Here is a 20,755-nt window from a genome sequence, read left to right as displayed (position 1 = left end):
TTCTACCCTCACAACCTCACTAATACCACCTCAACCACCCCTTAGCCAAAAGACTCAAATTGCCCCTACTTTACCCCCTTACCTACCACCTACATTTCCAAATTGCCCTTACTACCCATACCCCTTTCACCAAAAAAGTCAAGAGAACCCATACCTTTCATACCCTCTCCCATACCATCCCACTTTCTCTCCCATGCTAACCATCCCCATCTCTCTCTTTTTCTCCATCTTACCCCTCTTTCTTCCCTAATTTCTTCCTCTATCCCACTCCATTCTACAACAACAACCAAAATGCCAAAACCCCATATGTATCTCTTCTTAGTGTAGAAGAGACGGAAAAAAAAAAAAAAAAAAAAAAAAGAGGAAAAGAGATAAGGGAGATTGAGAGGGAGATAAAGAAAGCTAAAGAGAGGAGGTTAAGGGCTTGGTGGATCATCCAATCACACCATCCGGCCGTCAAAGAGTAAGTGCAAGGGTGGAGAAATCCCCTTTTTCTTTACTTCTTTTTATTTTTGTGGGCCCACAAGATCCACCATGGTTTGAATCAGCCATCTAACTTGATTTTTACGGTCACAAAAACCTGATGAAGAGACTATACAAATATCATCGTGGCCAAGGAACTGTGGACCCCATCCTGGCCAATCCATCTAACCGTCCCCTGTTGGACGTCACCGGAGGGGTCACGACCCCAACACCCTAAAAAAATAAAAAAATAAAAAATAATAATAATAATAAATAAATAAATAATTAATTAAAATTGAGAACAAGGAGCTGACATGCGTCCGGAGAGAGAGACGTCTCAGTCCCCATTTTATGCCAAAGGAATGTGGGGCCCATGGCCCCACCATGATGCACATTTTTAATCCATGCCGTCCATCTACCTTGTCATATCATTTTAAGTCTCGGACTAGAAAATGAAGGAAATCCAGATCTCAAGTGGACCTCATCCATGAAACAGCGAGGTAGTGACGTCCACCATTGAAACCTTACTAGGGTCCACCCGGCCATTTTGTTTCCATTCAACCTGTGTCATAGGACACAAAGGTCTGGTAGAAGGGAAATCACAAATATCAGCACGATCCAATACTTCCTGTGGCCCACGATCACCACGTTGCTGGCAGCATGCGTTTGCACGCTGTCCAGCTGTGGCCAAGCTCGTGGGGCCCGCATTGATGTATTTGTCAGATCTACACCGTCCATATATTTTGTCAATTTAAATAAAATGAGGAAGATCCCGACTCAGGTGATCCACACCGTAGGAAACAGTTGGGACAATAAAGTCTACCATTGCAACCTTTCTGGTGCACGTGAAGTATTTTATACCCACGGAGTAAATCCATTTTTTTTTTAGTCCATTCTGGAGTGGGTCTACTGATCAGTGGGGCCCACTTAATGTGGTGAGAAATCCGCATGGTTCATTCACCTTTCCAGCCCCGTCAGATGAAGCAGACCCAGTCTATGTGGGCTTCACGTTAGTAGTAGTGGCAGTGGATCCCCTATCGTTGAAAATTTCCCGGGCCCACCGCAAGACCTATTATCCACTCACCCTGCTGATGTATGTCACACGGATATGTTGTGAAGGGAATATCCAAATACCACCTTGCTCCAAAGCTTTTGTGGGCCACACCACTCTGTCTAGTGGGGGGACAAAAATATCTACCGTAAGACCCCCACCCCGAATGCACACGTGATGTTTGTGTTGTACATCTGCTCCGTCCATCCAATTTTGCACCCATCAGAGATGGGCCCACTACCTCATGGGACCTACTTCATGAACATTAGCCCAAAAAGAAGGATCCAAATCCCAAGCGGACCACATGAGGAAACATTGGTGATTGAATGTCCACCGTTGAAACCAGTTGGGGCCACGTTGCAGTGTCAGGGACCCCACCTTAAGGTGCCTTTGCCACCCAACCTACACATAGGGTCATTCAGACCTGGTTGAAATGAAAACACAAATACCAGCTTGGGCTGATTCGGTGAACCCACCACATCGTGAGGCCTGATGTGATGAATGTATCTTATCCACGTTGCTCCCTGCCATGATCTAGTGAGAATCCTCACCGCACTTCTCTTTTCTAGTGTTGTTTTGTGTGGACCTACGGATCATTGGGGCCCACTTGTAGCGTCCACGAAATCCACACCGTACCTTCACTTCTCCACCCCATTCTCCATGGGCAGTTTCAAGCTTAGCTGGGCCGCACTTTAAGAAATGATTTTTGATTAGGAACCTTCTGTTGAAATCTTATCAGGCCAGGTGACCTGACGCAGGTCCCACCAAGTTCCATCGTGGTTAATTCATTTTATCCAGACCACCCCACCTGAGAGGCCCACCATGATCCATGTGTTTTATCGTCGATGCTGGCCAGGGAGCCCACCTGCTGGCGCACCTTGTTGGTCCAGCGGGTGTGACCCGATGTAAGACCCGTGTCCTAATCCGTACTGTTCCGTTAGCTTCCGCGGTCCTTCCGGTCAAATTCCGGCAACCTTAGCACCGTATTCGGAGTTTGCGCACGATCCTAAGCCAGGTCCCGCGCACCGACGTCGGCTTGGTCCGAAAGTTATATCATAGCGACCGCGTCGTCGCCGCGGTTCCAACGCCGTGACTTGCGCACCGAACCGATACCCAGGCAAGAAGATGCCGATCAGCGTTTATTCCGAAGAAACACCGCGCGTTGCGGATTTCGAGAGAATCTCTACAATTAGTCCCATCAATCAACCATTAAAGCATCCCATACCTCAAGTACAACAACCCATCTCCACCTTTTTCAAAGGTCTACCCTCTTTCCACCTTACCACTCCTCTTTTTCCATTTTCAACATCAACCATACCCCCTTTTTACAATTTTTCAACCCAAACCATCCCCCATCACTCCATCACCCATCACTCTCTCTCTCTCTCTCTCCCTTACAAGTCTCTCTCTCATTTCAAACTCTCCCATAGCAAAATTCATACGTATGGTCCTCCCATGGTGAGAAAATTGCATTTGTGAGGCCCACCTTTCCCACCCCTTCATCTCTCATCTCAACCATCCATTTCTCATCTTCCTCCATCAAAGAGGAGCACAAGGAACTAAGGAAGCCAAGGGAGCAAGAAGATCAAGCGGTGGGTGTTTGGATAGGATAGTTTTTGATTTTTTTTAAGATGGGCCAAGTGAGGCCAACCGATCAATGGTTCGGACCTCACTTTGGACCCTATGATGTGGCCAATGGCCCACTTGGATCATCATGATCATTCCATGATGGGGCCATTCTCCATGGACCCCATCATGATGTTTACTTTCTTGCATATTTAGGGTCATCTAGACCGTCTGATTTAGTGGAGAAGGGATCTCTACCGTTGAATTTTAATTTAATGGGCCCACATGTAATAGGACCCACTTGATGTATGATTTAGTGCAAGGGAGGGCCCATAGTGCCGGGGTCCCTCCATCACACGGTCTCACTTTCTCTATCTCTCTCCCTTTTATTTTATTTATTTTATTTTATTTTTTTTTCTCTTTTATGTTAATGAGGTTATGTGGCTCACTTGCATGGACCCCACCATGCGGTAGGTATCTTATCCAAACCATTTATAAGTGGGGCCCACCTTATTTGTGTAGCACCCGTACCATCCATCAGTGGTGGCCCACCTGAGCAGGCCCACCTTGTGTGGTAGACCGTCCAGCGTCCCTGGACGCTGGACGTTTTAATGGGAAAACATAAATACTAGCTTGGTTCAAGCTTGGGTGGTCCGCTCATGTAGGCCCCACCTTGATGTATGTATTAAATCCATGCCGTTCATTCTTTTCCCAAGATGGTTTTAGGCGTTGAGCCAGAAGACGAGACCAATCAGACTCCCAGGCGGGCCATGACACGGCAAACAGTGGGCATACCATTGAAACATCCTCTATCACTTCTATACACTGAAACAGGCCCAATATTGGGCTTGTTTTGACTGTCGTGAGGTAAGGAGAGCCATTGGACGGAGCAGATCTGCAAGAGGTGGACCCCACTTGCAAAATCCTTAAGAAATCAAAAAAATCAAAAAAATAAATAAAACTACAACACAGCAGCGTTGCTGCTGTGTCAGAAAGCGCAGCAGGCAGCGCCTGCGCACGGCGTCCGGGCGGACGGACGTCCGCCCCCTGACATGGGCCCACCCCAAAAATCAGCTCGATCCAAGACTCAGGTGGCCCACACCATAATAAACAGTGGGACTAGACTTCTACCTTTGAGATCCTTTTGGGGTCCACAGAAGTTTTGGATCAGGGTGAAGTCTGTTTTCACCGTTCATCTAGGTCCATGTGGCCTTATCAACGGGTTGGATGACATAGAAACATTACGGTGGGCCCCACATGGAGCCCACACAGATGTATGTGTTTTATCTCCACCGTCCGCCTGGACGGTGGAGCTGGCTGTATGTGTGTGTGTGTGCGTGTGTGTGTGGGTGCGTGTGTGTGCTGGTGTGTGTATATATATTTATATATAATATTATATGTTACATATATAAATATATATATGTATGTATATATATTATATTATATATAATTTATTAATGGTGGGAGGCCCACCTCAGTACTTGTGGCCCATGGTTGAGGCCCACTTTAATGTATATATAGAGCCCATGGGTCGAGGCCCATTGAGATGTAATGTGGCTAATGGGTTGAGACCCATTTGATGCACGTATGGGGCCCAACTGGCGAGGCCCATTTGATATATATAAGGCCCATGTGAGTAGGCCCATTTGATGCATATATGGGACTCAACTGTCGAGGCCCATTTGACACATGGAAGGCCCATAAGATTAGGCCCATTTGATACGTTCTAAAGCCCACAGTTTATAGTCCATTGCAATGCACATAAGGCCCATTGGCGCGGCCCAATGATGTGGCCCACTTGATGAATACAAGGCCCATATGATATGGCCCATTTGACGTATTTAAGGCCCAATGGGACGTGCCTAAGGTCCACTGCAATGTACGATCCCAACATGATTTATGTAATGATGTTTACGTCAGGGCTATGCCTTGGGAGCAATGGTGGTTTGACGTCCACATTGCAAGTATAGTGTGGTTAAATGCTCGCATTATGACTTTCCCTAGGGCCCATTGTTAGGCTCGTGCGTGTTATGTGTAGGCCGTCTAGGCCCACCTTCGTTATGCACGTCATCCATCCTATATAGCATGTTTAATTCCATGATTCATGATCATATGCATCATATGTATGCTTGATATGAGAAATGACTGATCATAGCATATGTCTTTGGACAGATTGTTTAGGGACTCCCGTACAGGGGGTGTCGCCCTACATGAGCGCATGATACGCGCAGGATTGTTGTATGACTGGATAGTGTGATTCATACATTCGCATTATGTGATATGGTTACTATACGCCCTAGCGACATCAGGGCCATAGCCTCCACAGACGCATCATGGTTGGCAGGATTGGATACCGGAAATACCGTTCTACATGGGGTGCGATAGATATCCCTGGGTGAAAGTCCCTAAACCCTTATGGTACCAGGAGGTTGCTCCAACGTCTAGACCGAGTGGATGTATGAGCGCTGAGTGCCGATTACCAGACGGTTGCGCTTTCCACTGTGTCGTGGTCGGTTGGAAGGGGGTGCGGCCTTACCCGCCCGAGAGTAGGGGGCAATGCTAGGCTGAGTCTGACCAGCTCGAGGAATGGGTCCGCTATTGACGAGCCGAGCCCGATATTGGCAGGCGGATAGTGAGGTCTTTTCCACTCACCTTATTGCGCGCGATGGGGCGGCAATCTGGCTTGGAGTGTACTAGACCCCGGTGATATTCCAGATTTGAGCCGTATTGACATGTGGACTTAGATGAGGATTTGTATGCTTGACTTGCATTTCGCATTGCATGGCCTTGGTATGGCCGACATCATTCTTTGCACCGCATGGCCTTGGTACGGCTTGTGGGATTCTTAGCATCCATCAGCATGTTCCGCATTACTCTGATACTGCATAGCTACATTACCACCTTGAGCATACACTTTCACCACCCTCTAAGCTTTCTATAAGCTTATGCACAACCGTTGCGTGCGCTGAGGCTTAGGCGCGTAGTTGATCTTCTTTTGGAGCTTTTGGTCTATCTTCATTGTATTTCCCTTATGTTCATTGTACTTGTAAAGTTTTTGATTATAGTGGAAATGTGATGGAGTTTTTGGTTGTTGTTTGTGGGTTATGCCTTTGGTTATGCTTGTTACGAATCAAACTGATGTTGAAAATCCTCCTTGTAGCATCCCAAGATCGGAACCTGGCGAATGGGCGCTGGGAGCCGAGAATGGGGTTCTACGGAGGCTGTCGGCGCCCGATTCGGCGATCGGGAATTTTGTGAGCCCGGTTTCCGAGTTTGGGGCGTGACACCCGATGTGGTGACTCACTTCGATATATTGATGTACATGCATGCTGTCAATAATTTTTAGCAACTCGTGTTGGACCGCTGGCCCAAAAATAGTGCCAATCGGACATTTAAGTGGATCGCACCATGTGTAACTAGTGGGGTATGGATGCCCACTCTCACTGCCTTCCCTTGGGCCCACTGATACTTTTGTGGCCCATGGGTGTGGGCTACGCTGTAGGGTCCTCCAAGATGCATGTTTAATATAGCCTTGTGGCCCATTCATTTATTTTACCACATTGTTTTCGGGCTTTGAGCCCATATCGGGGGCAGAGTTGTGGGCCACCCTTCATATAGAAATAGGTATGATGATGGCCATCGTTCAATCTTTTCTAGGACCTACCTCGATTCATGCATTAGGCCTGGTATGTATTATGGCCGTGCCTTGGGCCTACCTTGACGTATGTATGGTGATCACCTGTAGCCTAACTTGATCTGTATATGCCACCCTATCGTGGGGCCTAGCTGGATGCATGGTTGTACCTGCGTCATGAGGTCCGCCTTGATGCATGTGATATAGCCACCCCATTCTATCAAGGGACTCGTGCTAGGAGTGTCCCACACTTTGTTTGTGTTTGAGCCCACTTAGGCCCATTAGGGATAGATTCGGGTGAATCCCACCTAGTCATATCCATATCAAATTTGTGAACCCCATAGTGATTTTATTTGCAACCCAATTTAATCGTGGGTCCTCTTTAGTGAATAAATGATGCCCACACCATGAGTTGCCTTGTTGTTCATGTTGTGGCTTCCCATTATGCCTGCCTGGATTTATATGTAATGGCCGTACCATGGGCCAACCCTGTGGTTGTGTCGTGTTTCCACCATTGAACTACCATTTAGGTTCCACACATTGCATGTATTAAGCCCGTTGTAGACCCGTATTTGGTTGGTTGCAGGCTGCCCTTTTGGTCCTTGCTTAGGGATAGTTGTAGGACCCACTTTGATGACCATTTCGGGCCCACCATGATTGTTTGTGGATCCTACAATTTATTACCCCATTTGGATGTCAATAGTTGTCAGTTTTGGCCTCTTAAGTACGAGCTTGCTGAGTGGGCCCATTAGCTTGTAAGGCCACTTAGGTATAGCCCTATGTGCCTCAATAAACTTGTTTTCCAAGTAGGTTCCACCTGTTACGAATGATGAATTTCCATTATCATGTAGTGCGATATTTTACATGTGTGTTGGTACAATACTCCCTTGATAATTTATGTAGTATTACCTTTGTGATTTAAACGATGTTTGATATAACACTTCCTTTGTGTTAACATAGTGCTTTCTTTATATTGACGCAACACTATTTGATGTTAGATGTAGCATTGCTTTTCTTTATATTGACGCGACACTATTTTATGTTAGATGTAGCATTGCTTTTACATTTGAGTTAACATTGTTTTATATTAATTTAGCCTTGCTTTATGCTTGGTGTGATATTACACACCTCATGCATAGTGGTTATGATCGTATGTTATCACATCTCATTCGTATCATGTGTGCTTGACTTGGATGATGGCTAATTTAGGATTTTTGGCATTGCCTATGTGTGGCAAGGCCGCATTGACGACTTTACAAGTTTGGGCATTTTCAGGGGACCTATAAGAGATGAGGTTGCCTTGCATGTATGCACGACTTGCATGACAGGGTTGCATGACTCAGATGATGGACTCATGCATTCACGCATTATATGATGCATTTGCATTACACCCTAGCGACATCAAGGTTGTAGCCTCCACAGGCATATCATGGATGCCCGGATTGGACACCGAAAATATCTGTTCTAGCATTAAGGCGCTAAGGATGTCCTTGGGTGACAGTCCCTAAACCCTGTGGGCCAATAGAATGCTTCAACGTGTAGACCGAGTAGATAATATGAGCGCTCGAGTGCCGAATACCAATAGGCTGCATCTCCCACTATGTCATGGTCGGTTGAAAGGGGGTGTGACATTATTCGCCCAAGGGTAGAAGAGTTGTAAGCCAGGTTGAGTTTGACCAACTCATAAATGGGTCCGCTATCAACGAGCCGGGTGGGCATTGGCATACCACTGGCAAGGTGGATAGTGAGGTCTCTTCCACTCACCTGGGCATGTGCGCATTAGGGCGGCAGTCAGTGTGGAGGGTACTAGACCCCGGTTATGATTCTAATGATGATAACTGTACTGAAATGTGGACTTACTGAGTAGGAGTTGCATGTTCAATATTTGACTCATTCATTCATTCATTCACTATCTACTCGGGTTGGTGGTGTGTAATTAAATCATTATGTGCACCTTTGCAATGACCATGATTTCGATTAGGAATGCGACTAAGTTGAGATCAGGAGTTTACTACGTTGAGTCTAGCTATCCAAATTAGGTATGGGACTGGTTTGGATAGAAGTCCCTTGTGATGAACCCCACAGCTTGCGATACCACGTACTATCATCCCGACTACACATACCAGCTTTGTCATTCCTTTTGCATCACATAGCCTGGATATGGCTAATGGTATTTATGGACTTATTAGGATTTTCGTATTGTATTGTATCCTCAGCATATGACATTTAGCTTATTATGTCTTTGCATCACATAGCCTAGATAAGGCTAATGGTATTTATGGGCTTCTCAAGATGTGCATGCTACGTTGCATCCTCAGCATATGACATTTTACCCAATATGTCTTTACATCACATAGCCTGGATAGGGTTGATGGTATTTATGGACTTGCCAGTTTAGCCTCCATCTTTCTGCTTACTCTGATATTTGTATGCTTGGCACATGCATTGCGCACACACGCACGCACTCTCTAAGCTTCATAGTAAGCTTATGCATGTTCATTACGTGCAGGTTATGCTAGGTCATAGCAGCATTGGAGCATGTGTCAGATCTTTTGAAGTTTTGTTATATCATGTATTTTCCTTTCAACACTGTACTCAAAGATTATATTAGTGGATATATGGTGATGATGTTTTGTAACTTGGGTACACTTGTGGTTATGCTCCTTTAATAATAATACCAAAAAAATTAAATAATTCACCCTGAAAATCCTCTTTGTTGGATCCTAGGATCGAAACCTGGCGCATGGGAGCTGAGACCCGAGAATGGGGTACAACGGAGGCTGTCAGCAACGAATTCGGTGATCGAAAATTTTGTAAGTCTGGTTCTCGAGTTTGGGGCATGACACCGCGCAACTTGCTTTCTCTTCATTTTGCTTTAGTTCCTTTCTTTCAATCTTCCTTCTTTGATCAATTTTTTATGCTCCAACAGATGCCCCCTTGATCCGAGTTTTGACCGTTCATCAAGTCAATTCGAAGGATCAAAATTTCTAATTCCCAGAGTCGTGTTGCGTAGACCCGCGCAACTCCCTTTCATCAAATCACACGCAACTCCAATCGACTCCCGATCCATCTATAAATACTAAGCCTCCCAGTCATTTCTTCACTTCAAAATTTCCTTTAGCCTGGACCCCTTTTTTGTGCAACTTAAAAATCGCACTACTCGCAGACCTACGCTACTTGTAATCTCGTTCAACTTGTAGTCCGCGCAACTCCCCTGCACTTAGTGTAGATTTTCCTATTCTGAATCTCAGCCAAATTTTCTTCTGAACCTCAAGTCTCCTCCTTCTCTTAAAATCATATATTCAATCTTATAATTTCTATCCCTCACTCATGGAACATTCAAAGACTTCATCTTCAAGAAGAAGAGATCCTTCATCCTCTTCGGAACAGACTTTTCAACATGCTTAGGATTGCATAGAGATCAATGAAGAGGTATTGGAGCTTCGCCACCCTTCTACGAGCGACACAATCACTATCCCTATAAATTTGTGACATCATTGGTTGATTCTGCACAGTAAACCATCCACCTATCGAAATAGCCTTGTTTCTATAAACAACTGGATCATGAGGAACTAAGGATTCTGGAAGGACGTTTAAAAGGGAAGGAATCTTGTCAAAAAGTTGGCATGATATATAAAATGTGAATTTTATGTCCTTGTCATAATCCTGATCAGCCATTTCCAACTCATTTCTTCGAAACTGCTCAACAATATTTCTTCAATAGTCGTACACCATGGAGAACAAATGATTTTCTAGCTAAGGGGTCTTCTATCTCCTCAAAATTTCTATAGTGCTTGGGCTTGGACTATTGCCCGTAAACATACTATCATTCTAGAATAGATCAACCTCTTTAATGCAATCATAGCCACATCAGAACATTTCTATGGAGATACAACTATCTTCAGGGGTTTTCTCAATCATTGGTCCCTAATCACCAATTCATTTCATCTTCCTTTGGGCGAGATGAGTATTACTCTATGGGATATTCTCTGCATAGCAGGTCTCCCCATCATAGGCAATATCTTTGATGCTTACATCCCTTCAAATGAAGAATTCTTTCTTGCCTCCGCGAAAAATAGCAAATCTGAGATTTCAAATACCACACTTGAACTCTTCAGAGAACTGGGCAACTTCCCACAGCCCGAGCACATTAATTCTCTTGAATGGCTAGCTCATTTTTCTCGAAGACTGCGGTATATATTTATCCTTCCTGCTTTCTATTTCCATTATCTTGGTCTTGTATATATTTACGTTGCCTTGCTTTAACAATCATATCTTTACCTTAAGAGCTTCGCAGGCCATAATCATCAAGAACTCAAGACCATTCGTGAGAATATTAGGAGCACTACTGAATACAGTTCTTCCTGCGAATTAGCCACTTTTCTAGTTTACTGGTTGAGTTTGGTAATATTTACTGACTCAGAATAGATGGATATCATCAGACCATCTCTCTTCGTAGTCGCGGGTGCAATGGCGGAGGGTCAGAAATATTCGCTAGCTCCTCTAGTTCTGTTCTCTCTGTATCGTGCTTTTCAGGACATTGTCTTCGGTCCTGTAGATTCAACGATTAAATCTTTTCTGGTTTATGCTCCCTGGCATTTATTCATAGGCTGGATAGGAGTGTACTTCCCTTGGACCTTTGCCGACACAGGAAGAGCATATTCAGACCCTCATCGGCTCCCTCTTCAACATTTCCAACTAAGGAGGATGATCGAGAAATCAAATGGCTAGGTCACTCGAAAGATAGAGAATAGTGACCCTATCGACTTTGATCAATTTTCGTTCACCAGCCACTCGAAAGGCATAGAAGTCGTTGATGATGATTCCATCTCTTTTGGTGAACATTTGTTTCTTGTTTCCATTAGATCCTGTACTCTTCCACTAAGGGAAGGTAATACGTTCTGGCACGAACCGTATTATCCGAGCATATTTGCTCATCAATTCGGATTTAATTAGACTATACCAGAGACCTGCGACATCGATACGAGATCCATGAGAAGTTGTGGTATCGAGCCATATAATTGGGCTTTAATATGGAGGTAATTTTGACAGATGCCTTAAGTCTATCTATTTATGCCTGCTCGACCAGTCGAGAGCCTGGCTCGACCGGTCGAGTAGTTCGCTCGACTAGTTGAGGCCTGCTCGACTCAAAGTCCACCGACCTATGATTTTTGGTGTCCAGGCTGCTCGACCAGTCGAGAGGATGGCTCGACTGGTCAAGGGGGTCCTTCGACCAATCGAGGCCTTAGCTCGACTACTCGAGTGTTACGTAGATCCTGCGTGGACTGCGTAAATTTGAGGTGGTTTTCGGACTTTTTCAAAGGAAGTGCATAGGTGGAGTTTCCTAAACTATAAATAGGGGTCCTTAGGGCTATTCTGAAGTGTTCTAAGGCTTCCTAAAGGTATTCTAAAGGGTTTTAGGGTTATCAAAGGGTGTAGCAAGGGTGAGATTCGACGTTGTTCGAATTGGGTAACTCCTCTCTCTTTGTAATTTCTATTTTCATAGTGGAGATTTGTCACTTTGTGCCGTGGTTTTTTCCCACAAGAGTTTTCCACGATAAATCTTTGTGTTCTCTTGTGATTGCTTGTTACTCTTGGATTGTTATCTTAGATCCGGATCTATGTGATTCTACAGCACAAATCCCAACAAGTGGTATCAGAGCAATTGTTGGGGCACAAATCTGAATCTGAAGGATTAGTAATAATGGGAAGCACTAGGTATGAGATTAATAAAAACTCAGGAAAAATTAATTTTGAGTTATGGAAGATCAAGATGATGAGTTCCTTAATGAAACAAGGCGAAGTTGGTGCTCTTGAGGAGCGAAAGTCTACTATGATTGATGATGAATGGATTACTCTTGATAAGAAGGCTTTATCATCGATCCGTTTATGTCTCACAGATGAGGTTCTCTACAATGTCATAAGGAGAAAACTGCGGCAAGTTATGGGCGAAGTTGGAGGACGTCTTTGCAAAAAAATCCTTTAAAAATCACCTACACTTGAGGCAGTAGTGGTATAACTTCAAGATGGAAGAGGGTGGAGATCTGAATGCTCATATCAGTAACTTTAATAAATTGGTTTGCAAATTGTTAGATATGGAGGAAGTGATGAAAGATGAGGAACAAGCATGTATGTTGTTGAATTCTCTTCTGGTGTCTTATGAGTCATTCAAGGACATAATGTGCTCCACGAATAAAACCCTGAGTGTCGACACTGTTATCTCAGCCCTTCAAGGGAATGCTATGAGAAAGCTTAACGTTGACATTGAGATATCTTCTGATGCACTGGTTAAAAGGGGTAGGAATTCTGAACAAGGTATATGTTCTTTAGGTTCTAGGTCCAAATCCAAAGGCAAGGGCAAAAGAAAGGTAAAATGCTGGAACTGTGGGAAGGAAGGACATATGAAAAAGCCAAGCTAAGAGTCTTAGAGGGGGGGGGGGGGGGGGGGTGAATAGGCCAATGCAAAAATTAAAAAAATTAAATGTGGAATAAGAAAGAATCAAACAAAGATAACACTTATCAATTCAAATAGCGGAAATGAATAGCAACCTAAAATGCATAAGTGTTGAGGGGTTGATACAGATGTTGTTCTAAGGACAACCTTACACCAAAACCAATGGCTTATGGTAGGACAACCTGATTTTTAGAACAATCTATGTATCAAAATCCCTAACCGATATAGAGGAATAAGAATGAAACAGAAATAAATTTCTACTGCATTACAACATTCACCATTTATACTAAAAGTAAATTACAATCATTCACCACAAATGCTGAAAAGTAAATTACAATCATTCACACACTTAAGCACATTCAACCATCCACCACAACTCCAGCAATTATAGTGGTTCGCTTGTGTGTACACCAACTGTTAGAAAACAGCCACACAACTACTCCACTCCCAACATCCTCACACAGTGGATATTGGCTTTTACTATGAAATAGGTTTTTCATGGTTCACCTAAAACCTTCACAATTGTGTCTTTCAAGTGGGCTTACACAATTCAAAAACCCCACACACTGAGATTTTGTAGATCACCTCAAATAAACTAAATAGGAAAGATTTTCTGGCAATCTTACAAAGAAATTACAAAAAATTGAAATGTACTTATCTGATGATTCTTCTTTTGATGAAGCCCGGTAGAACCGATTCGATGTAGATGTTCAATGTAGACGTTTAATATACAATCTCACATATGAAAGGGTTCTTAGGTCTAACTGAATTTTAGATTAAAATTAATCTGGGCTAGCTTAATTTGATTTTGATATCAAAAAGGATAAAATTAATTTCCCATTACAAAAGAAATAGAATAGAATAGAGATCACAAAATCAAATGCAAAAAGCTATTAAAAGAATCTTAAATACTAATCAATTAACTTCTCAAATATGGGGATAAGTTTGCTCAGAGTTATGACTTGAATATCCTTGAATGGAATGAAAAGCTCTGAAAATTGTCCTCAATTTATAGGTAAAATTACTGTTCACTCGACTGGCTCAATGGTCAGTTCGACTGGTCGAAAGACCAACAAGAATTCAAAATTTCGGACGTGATAAGATAAGATCAATCTTCGACTAGTCGAGTGGGACCTAAAAAGGTTGTTGAACTTTGAGTCGAGCCTGTTATTCACTCGACTAGTCATGCAGTCTTCAGGATTGGTCGAGGGTCCAACAGAAATTCTAAAAAATCATAACAAACCTTGGACTTAGTTGAACATAGGCTAAGACTAGTCGAGAAAAAGCCTATAAATTATATAATGACCCAAATTAAGTATGCACTCAATATGACCTATCCTATAGTCAATCTTGGGTCATTCATACCTTATAGGTGAAATTTGAACATTAAAACATTGTTCGCTTCGGTTGATAGTATATCTTGAAGTACTTAAAGCTTGTCATCTTGAAGTACTTTGAAGCTTGTCATTGTATATTCGAAGATGAGCTTGAACCAGTGATCTTGTAACTTGAGTTTCAACTTGAGTATATGAACTTAAGCTTGAGAACATTACTTGAGCATGTATTCTTAAGTAATGCACATAGTCTTGACATAGTTGAAGCTTGAAAACTTGATCTATTACTTGAACTTGTATAGGAATCTCTTGTTATTGTACTTGAGCTGCTTGAACTTGAATTTGAACTTAGGCAAGGATGATATAAAGTTGAGCTACACAAGATACAAATTCCAAGAGGTTTTGGCACTATAAAATTTGACAAATCTAGGAGCTAGATAAGATAGCATTTACAATCTCCCCCTTTGTCAAATTTGTGACAAAACCAAATAAATAATATGATGCATAATAGACATAGTAAAGAGTCATATATGCTCAATAAATAATCATGCATCATTTACAACTTGGTCAATAAAGAATCATGCACCAATACACCCCCTCAATATATTACTCCATAGAATCCAAGAGAAGAAATTTGCTACCTAATTCTCCACATTTTTCATACATCCACTTTATAGAATCCAATATCATATCAACACAAATTCTCGCCCTTTTTGTCACAATATGACAAAGGAAAGAACCTATAAATGATGATGGAAACAAAAGAGCAATGAGTAATGAGAGCAAGAAGCAAGTTCAAGATAATATAAATAGTGTAAGATAACCATTCAAACAAGTCCACAAAAAGAAAACATGTCCAAACATACAAAGTTAAGAAAGATCCAAGTATGAAAGTTATTACAGATTAGAAATTCAAAACTAATCTGAACCAGAAGAAGGAGCAGGTATGGAAGGATCGATTTGATGTAATCCCTTATTAATGCGCCTCAGATATTTACGTATGTATTTAAAATGAGTTTCTAGGGACACATGCAAACCTTCTACCTTTTCCTCAAGTGAATGCAATTGATCATCAAAATCGAATAGTTGAAAATCAGGAACAGCTGCAGAGTCAAATTCAATTTCATCAAAAATGTCATCCACATTGACATCATCTAGAGGCAAAGCATCTTCTTCTTCATTTGCTTCAGTTGCTCCTTCAGCACCCATATCAACTTGGCCTGGGGCCAACTTCAAATTCATCTTGTTAATGTTAGAGTTGTTGAAGGGTAGATGGTGAATAGAAGCTTCTCCAACAGGTTTAACCACTAGACTATGGGTGCTCATACAATTATAAGATAAGCAAAGGGTATATCACTGTGACCTGGATGGAGACAGAACTGAATCATGATATAATAGATAAGTGAAGGAAGACACACGGAGACTCCAGTAATGATAGAATGAAGAATACGAACCATGAATTTAGCAAGCTCAGTTTTGTTACTAGATTTAGGGTAGACATTTGAAATGAAAATTCGATGAAGAACCCTGTATCTGGGTAACATAAACTTGGAAGTGAACGCATTCCCAGTAATTCATTCTGCATCCATATTACATAAAACTCTAGTGAGTATTCACTTCTTAGATTCAGATGGTTTTACTATAAGAGTATTGATCGGAATACCGTCATCATTGACTGGAAGATCCATTAATCCAGAAATAAGGTGACGATCCACATCAATTGGACCTTCTCTAGTAGAAATTGTAAATGTAAGATTCTCAGTAGAGAAGTCAGTAATACAAGCACACATGGCTTGTGCAATAGAGTGAAATGCTGGACCGCCCCAATGTAAAATGTTATCCCACCCTACAAATTAAAGAAGAGGAAGGATACCAAAAGGTGCCAAATGATCAGTGTTAACTGTTCGTTCTACTATTATGTTGCGTAAGAGAATATCCCACACATATTCGGGATCTTCCTCAGGTGACTGAAGATGCAACACCATAATAGGAGCCAAACGAGAAGAAGAGGGACCACGAGATCCTTTCTTCCTATTTCTACTCTCCATTGCAACAAGAAAATCAAGGAATACAAGAATTACAAAAGAAGCAAGAAGCGTTTCAAGCAAATCAGATTTTTAGCTAGAAAACCCACCAAACAACCATAAACTTTGAAATAAACAACAAAAACAAGAAAATGGAAGAATAAAGAACTCAAATCTATAAGGAAATTGAAAATAATGCACTAACCAAGGAGGTATCGAAGATGGGTTCGACCGGTCGTGGTAGGGCTTGTTGGAGAAGAAGAACAAAATGAAGAAAAAGTTATTTTTCCCCAAATAAAAAGCAAAACCCGAGTTTCACGACTAGTCGAGTACTTACTCAACTGGTCGAGCCATGACTGGTCGAGTGTGTACTCGACTGGTCGTGCAGCACTGAAAATTTATAAATTTTCATATATTTAAATTGAAAAATTTTCAAAATAATAAATATATACATTATGATACAAAAAAGGCACAAATCATCAGTTCATATTGCACATACCAAGATCAAATTTCAATTTCGCAAACCTGATTTTATCGAGCGATTTTGTGAATATGTCAGCAAGTTGATTCTAGTTCGAAATATATTCCAATGAAAATATCTTGTCTTCCACTAGTTTTTGAATATAATGATATCTAATGTCAATATGCTTGGTTCGTGAATGCTGAATTGGACTTTTAGATATATTAATTGCGCTTGAATTATCACAATATAAAACCATAGATTCTTGCGCAATTCCGTAATCGCTTAGTATTTTCTTCATCTGCACAAGCTGAGTACATGCATTACTAGCAGCAATATATTCAGCCTCAGCTGGGGAGAGAAATACGGATCTTTGTTTCTTACTTAACCAAGAAACCAAACAGTTCCCAACATAGAAACAACCACCGCTGGTTGATTTACTATCATCAATGTTACTAGCCCAATCAGCATCTATGTAACCAGCTAATTGCACACTAGTATCATGTGGATACCAGAGACCAAGATTAGCTGAACTAGCGACATATCGCAAAATGCGCTTAACAGCAATCGGATGTGACTCTTTAGGGTCCGACTGATATCTAGCAAAAATTCCTATGCTAAAAGCAATATCAGGTCGGCTCGCAGTTAAATAAAGTAAATTACCTATCATACTACGATACAACTTAAGATCTACACTCTTACCTGTTGAATCCTTAGAGAGTTTTAGAGTAGTACTCATTGGAGTATCAAAATTTTTTTCACTCTCAAATCTGAACTTTTTAACTAAGTTTAAAGCATATTTGGTTTGAGAGATAAAGAAACCATCAGGGAGCTGTTTGACTTACAACCCTAGGAAATAGTTTAGTTCTCCGACCCTGCTCATTTCAAATTTAGATTTCATACGATCTGCAAACTCAACAGTGATGTTAGCACAGGTAAATCCATAGATAATGTCATCAACATAGATTTGCACTATAAGAATGTGATCATTATGTTTCTTTACAAACACTGTCTTATCAACACTCATTACAAGATTATGACTTAGTAGAAACTTAGTCAACTTTTCGTACCATGCCCTGGGAGCTTGTTTCAAACCATAGAGTGCTTTTTCATGTGATGGACATGATTAGCATGCTTAGGGTCTTCAAAACCCTTTGGTTGTTTAACGTACACTTTTTCATGCAAATTGCCATTTAAGAACGCATTCTTTACATCCATTTGGTATATTTTAAATTTTCTAAAACATGCAATGAATATAAATAGTCTGATTGATTCAAGACGAGCTACTGGGACAGGTCTCATCATAATCAGTGCCTTCAATTTGGTGTACCCCTGTACAACCAGCCTAGCCTTGTTTCTAATAATATTACCAAGTTCATCAGACTTATTTTTGAAAATCCATTTTGTTCCGATAATGGGTTTAGCTTTTGGTCTTAGAACTAAGTACCAAACATCATTTCTAATAAACTGATTGAGCTCTTCTTGCATTGCTACAATCCAGTTTTCGTAAGTAAGAGCTTCTTTTACGTTAGTCGGTTCTATCTGAGATGTAAAGCACACGTACTTGCACATATCTTCAAGTTGTTTACAAGTGCGTACACCAGTGAGAAGGTTTTCAAGGATTTGATTAGATGGATGATCTTTAACTGTCCTCAGTTTAGTGTTATTTTGACTAGATGAAGAGTTTGGTTTATCAAATAAAAGGACTTCATCATTTTCTTAACTTGAGACAAGTGTATTCAAGTGATCATCTATAACCACATTAATGGATTCTTGAATAACACCAGTCCTCTTGTTAAGAACCCGATACGCTTGATTATTCAGAACATACCCTAAAAATATCCCTTCATCACTTTTGGTGTCAAATTTACCGAGATTTTTTCGCTCACATAAGATGTAGCACTTGCTGCCGAAAACTCGAAAGTATTTGACGGTAGGCTTCTTATCAAACCACATTTCATAAGTCATTTTACTATTTGATTTTCTAGTATAAATGCAGTTAATTATATAACAAGCAGTATTTACGGCTTCAGCCCAAAGATTTTTAAGAAGCTTCATACTATTTAACATTACATTTGTCATTTCTTGAAGCACTCTATTTTTTCTTTCCACTACGCCATTTTGTTGTAGTTTTTTGGGCGCAGAATATTCATGTGATATTCCTTGATCACTGTAAAATTTCTCAAAACCGCTATTTTAAAACTCAGAGCCATGATCACTATGGATCTTAGTGACTTATAACTCTTTTTCAGTTTGGATACGTTTAAGTACCCTTTTTACTTCATCGAGAGTTTCTGATTTCTCTCTTAAGAAGACTATCCAAGTATACCTGGTAAAGTCATCTAAAATTACTAGAATATACTTCTTACCACCACGACTCTCCATTCTAGTTGGTTCAATGAGATCCATGTGGAGAAGTTCGAGTTGTTTAGATGTGGCTTTGGAGTTCACTTTTTTGTGACCACTCTTGGTTTGTTTACCAATCTGGCACTCGCCACATATTTTATCCACTTTCTGGACTTTGGGTAGACCTCTGACCAATTCTCTTTTGCTCAATCTCTACAAGTTGCGGTAGTGTACATGTCTTAGGCGCTTATGCCATAATTTGATCTCATTGGTTTAGACCATTTAACACGATGGCTTAGATGAGCTTGAATTACAAAAATATAGCAGTTGTCAGAAGTTCTACGACCAGTTAATATTACAGAATCATTCTTATTTAAAATTTTACACCCTTGGTTGGTAAATTTTACACTATGATTATTATTGCATATTTGAGATATGCTTAATAAATTATGTTTTAAACCTTCTACATACAAAACATTCTCAAATAGAGGGAGTTTAAAGAGTTGAACCGTACCTTGGCTAACAATTCTGCAATTACTACCATCATTGAATGTCTTTAAGACTGGTGAACAGACTTTTGTCACTTGGCATATGTCTGGAGCAACCACTGTCTGGGTACCACTTTGAATGGCTCGAAGCTTTGAAAGCGGTATGGGCAACCAAACAAGTTACCTTGGGGACCCATCTCATTACAGTTTTGGGTTTAGGAGTATAGTTGGTCTTTTTATGTTTATAGTTGTTATAAGTTCCTACCCACTGAGTTAGATTTTAAGAGCTCCTTAAGTAAATCAACAATTTTCTCAGCTAAAAGATTACGATTTTAATTTTTATAGTTGATATGGTTGTTTTTAGGTTTTAATGTCTAAAAAGTTTTAGTATTTTTAGAATTATTTTGATTCATACTTTTTCCTTTTGAGTTAGAAGACTCCCCTTTAACAAATTTAAGTGAAGTATTCTTATATTTGGGAGGAATACTTTTATCATAGCCCAATCCAGTTCGATCGCCACATTTTCTGGAACCGGATAAAAGTTTTTCTAATTTAGGATCACCTTGGGCATACCTCCATGTGTCTTTCAAACTCAAAAGCGAAGAGACTTCTAGTTTTAGCTTTTCATTTTCAGATTTTAAGTTTTCAACTTAAGACGTTTTGAAATCTAAGTTGCACGTAGTTTTTTCAAAGCAATCTGAAATGTATGATTTTTCTAAGACTAGATTATCAAATTTCTCTTTTAGTTTTGAAAACTTTTCTTTCTAAAGTTTTAGCTTTACAGCAATTTTGTAACTTTCCTTGTATAGGGCATCATAAGCATCTTGAAGATCTTCTTCATTTTCATGATCACTATTCAAATTTTCTTCACTGGCTGAATCATTGTTATCTGAAAAAGTGAACTTGGTTAGAGTCATTAAGGATTTAACATCATTA

This window comes from Magnolia sinica, chromosome 8 (genome assembly GCF_029962835.1).
Source record: "Magnolia sinica isolate HGM2019 chromosome 8, MsV1, whole genome shotgun sequence".
NCBI classification, from domain to species: Eukaryota; Viridiplantae; Streptophyta; class Magnoliopsida; order Magnoliales; family Magnoliaceae; genus Magnolia; species Magnolia sinica.
The sequence above is the reverse complement of the archived record's forward strand: the minus strand, read 5'-3'. Positions refer to the sequence as shown.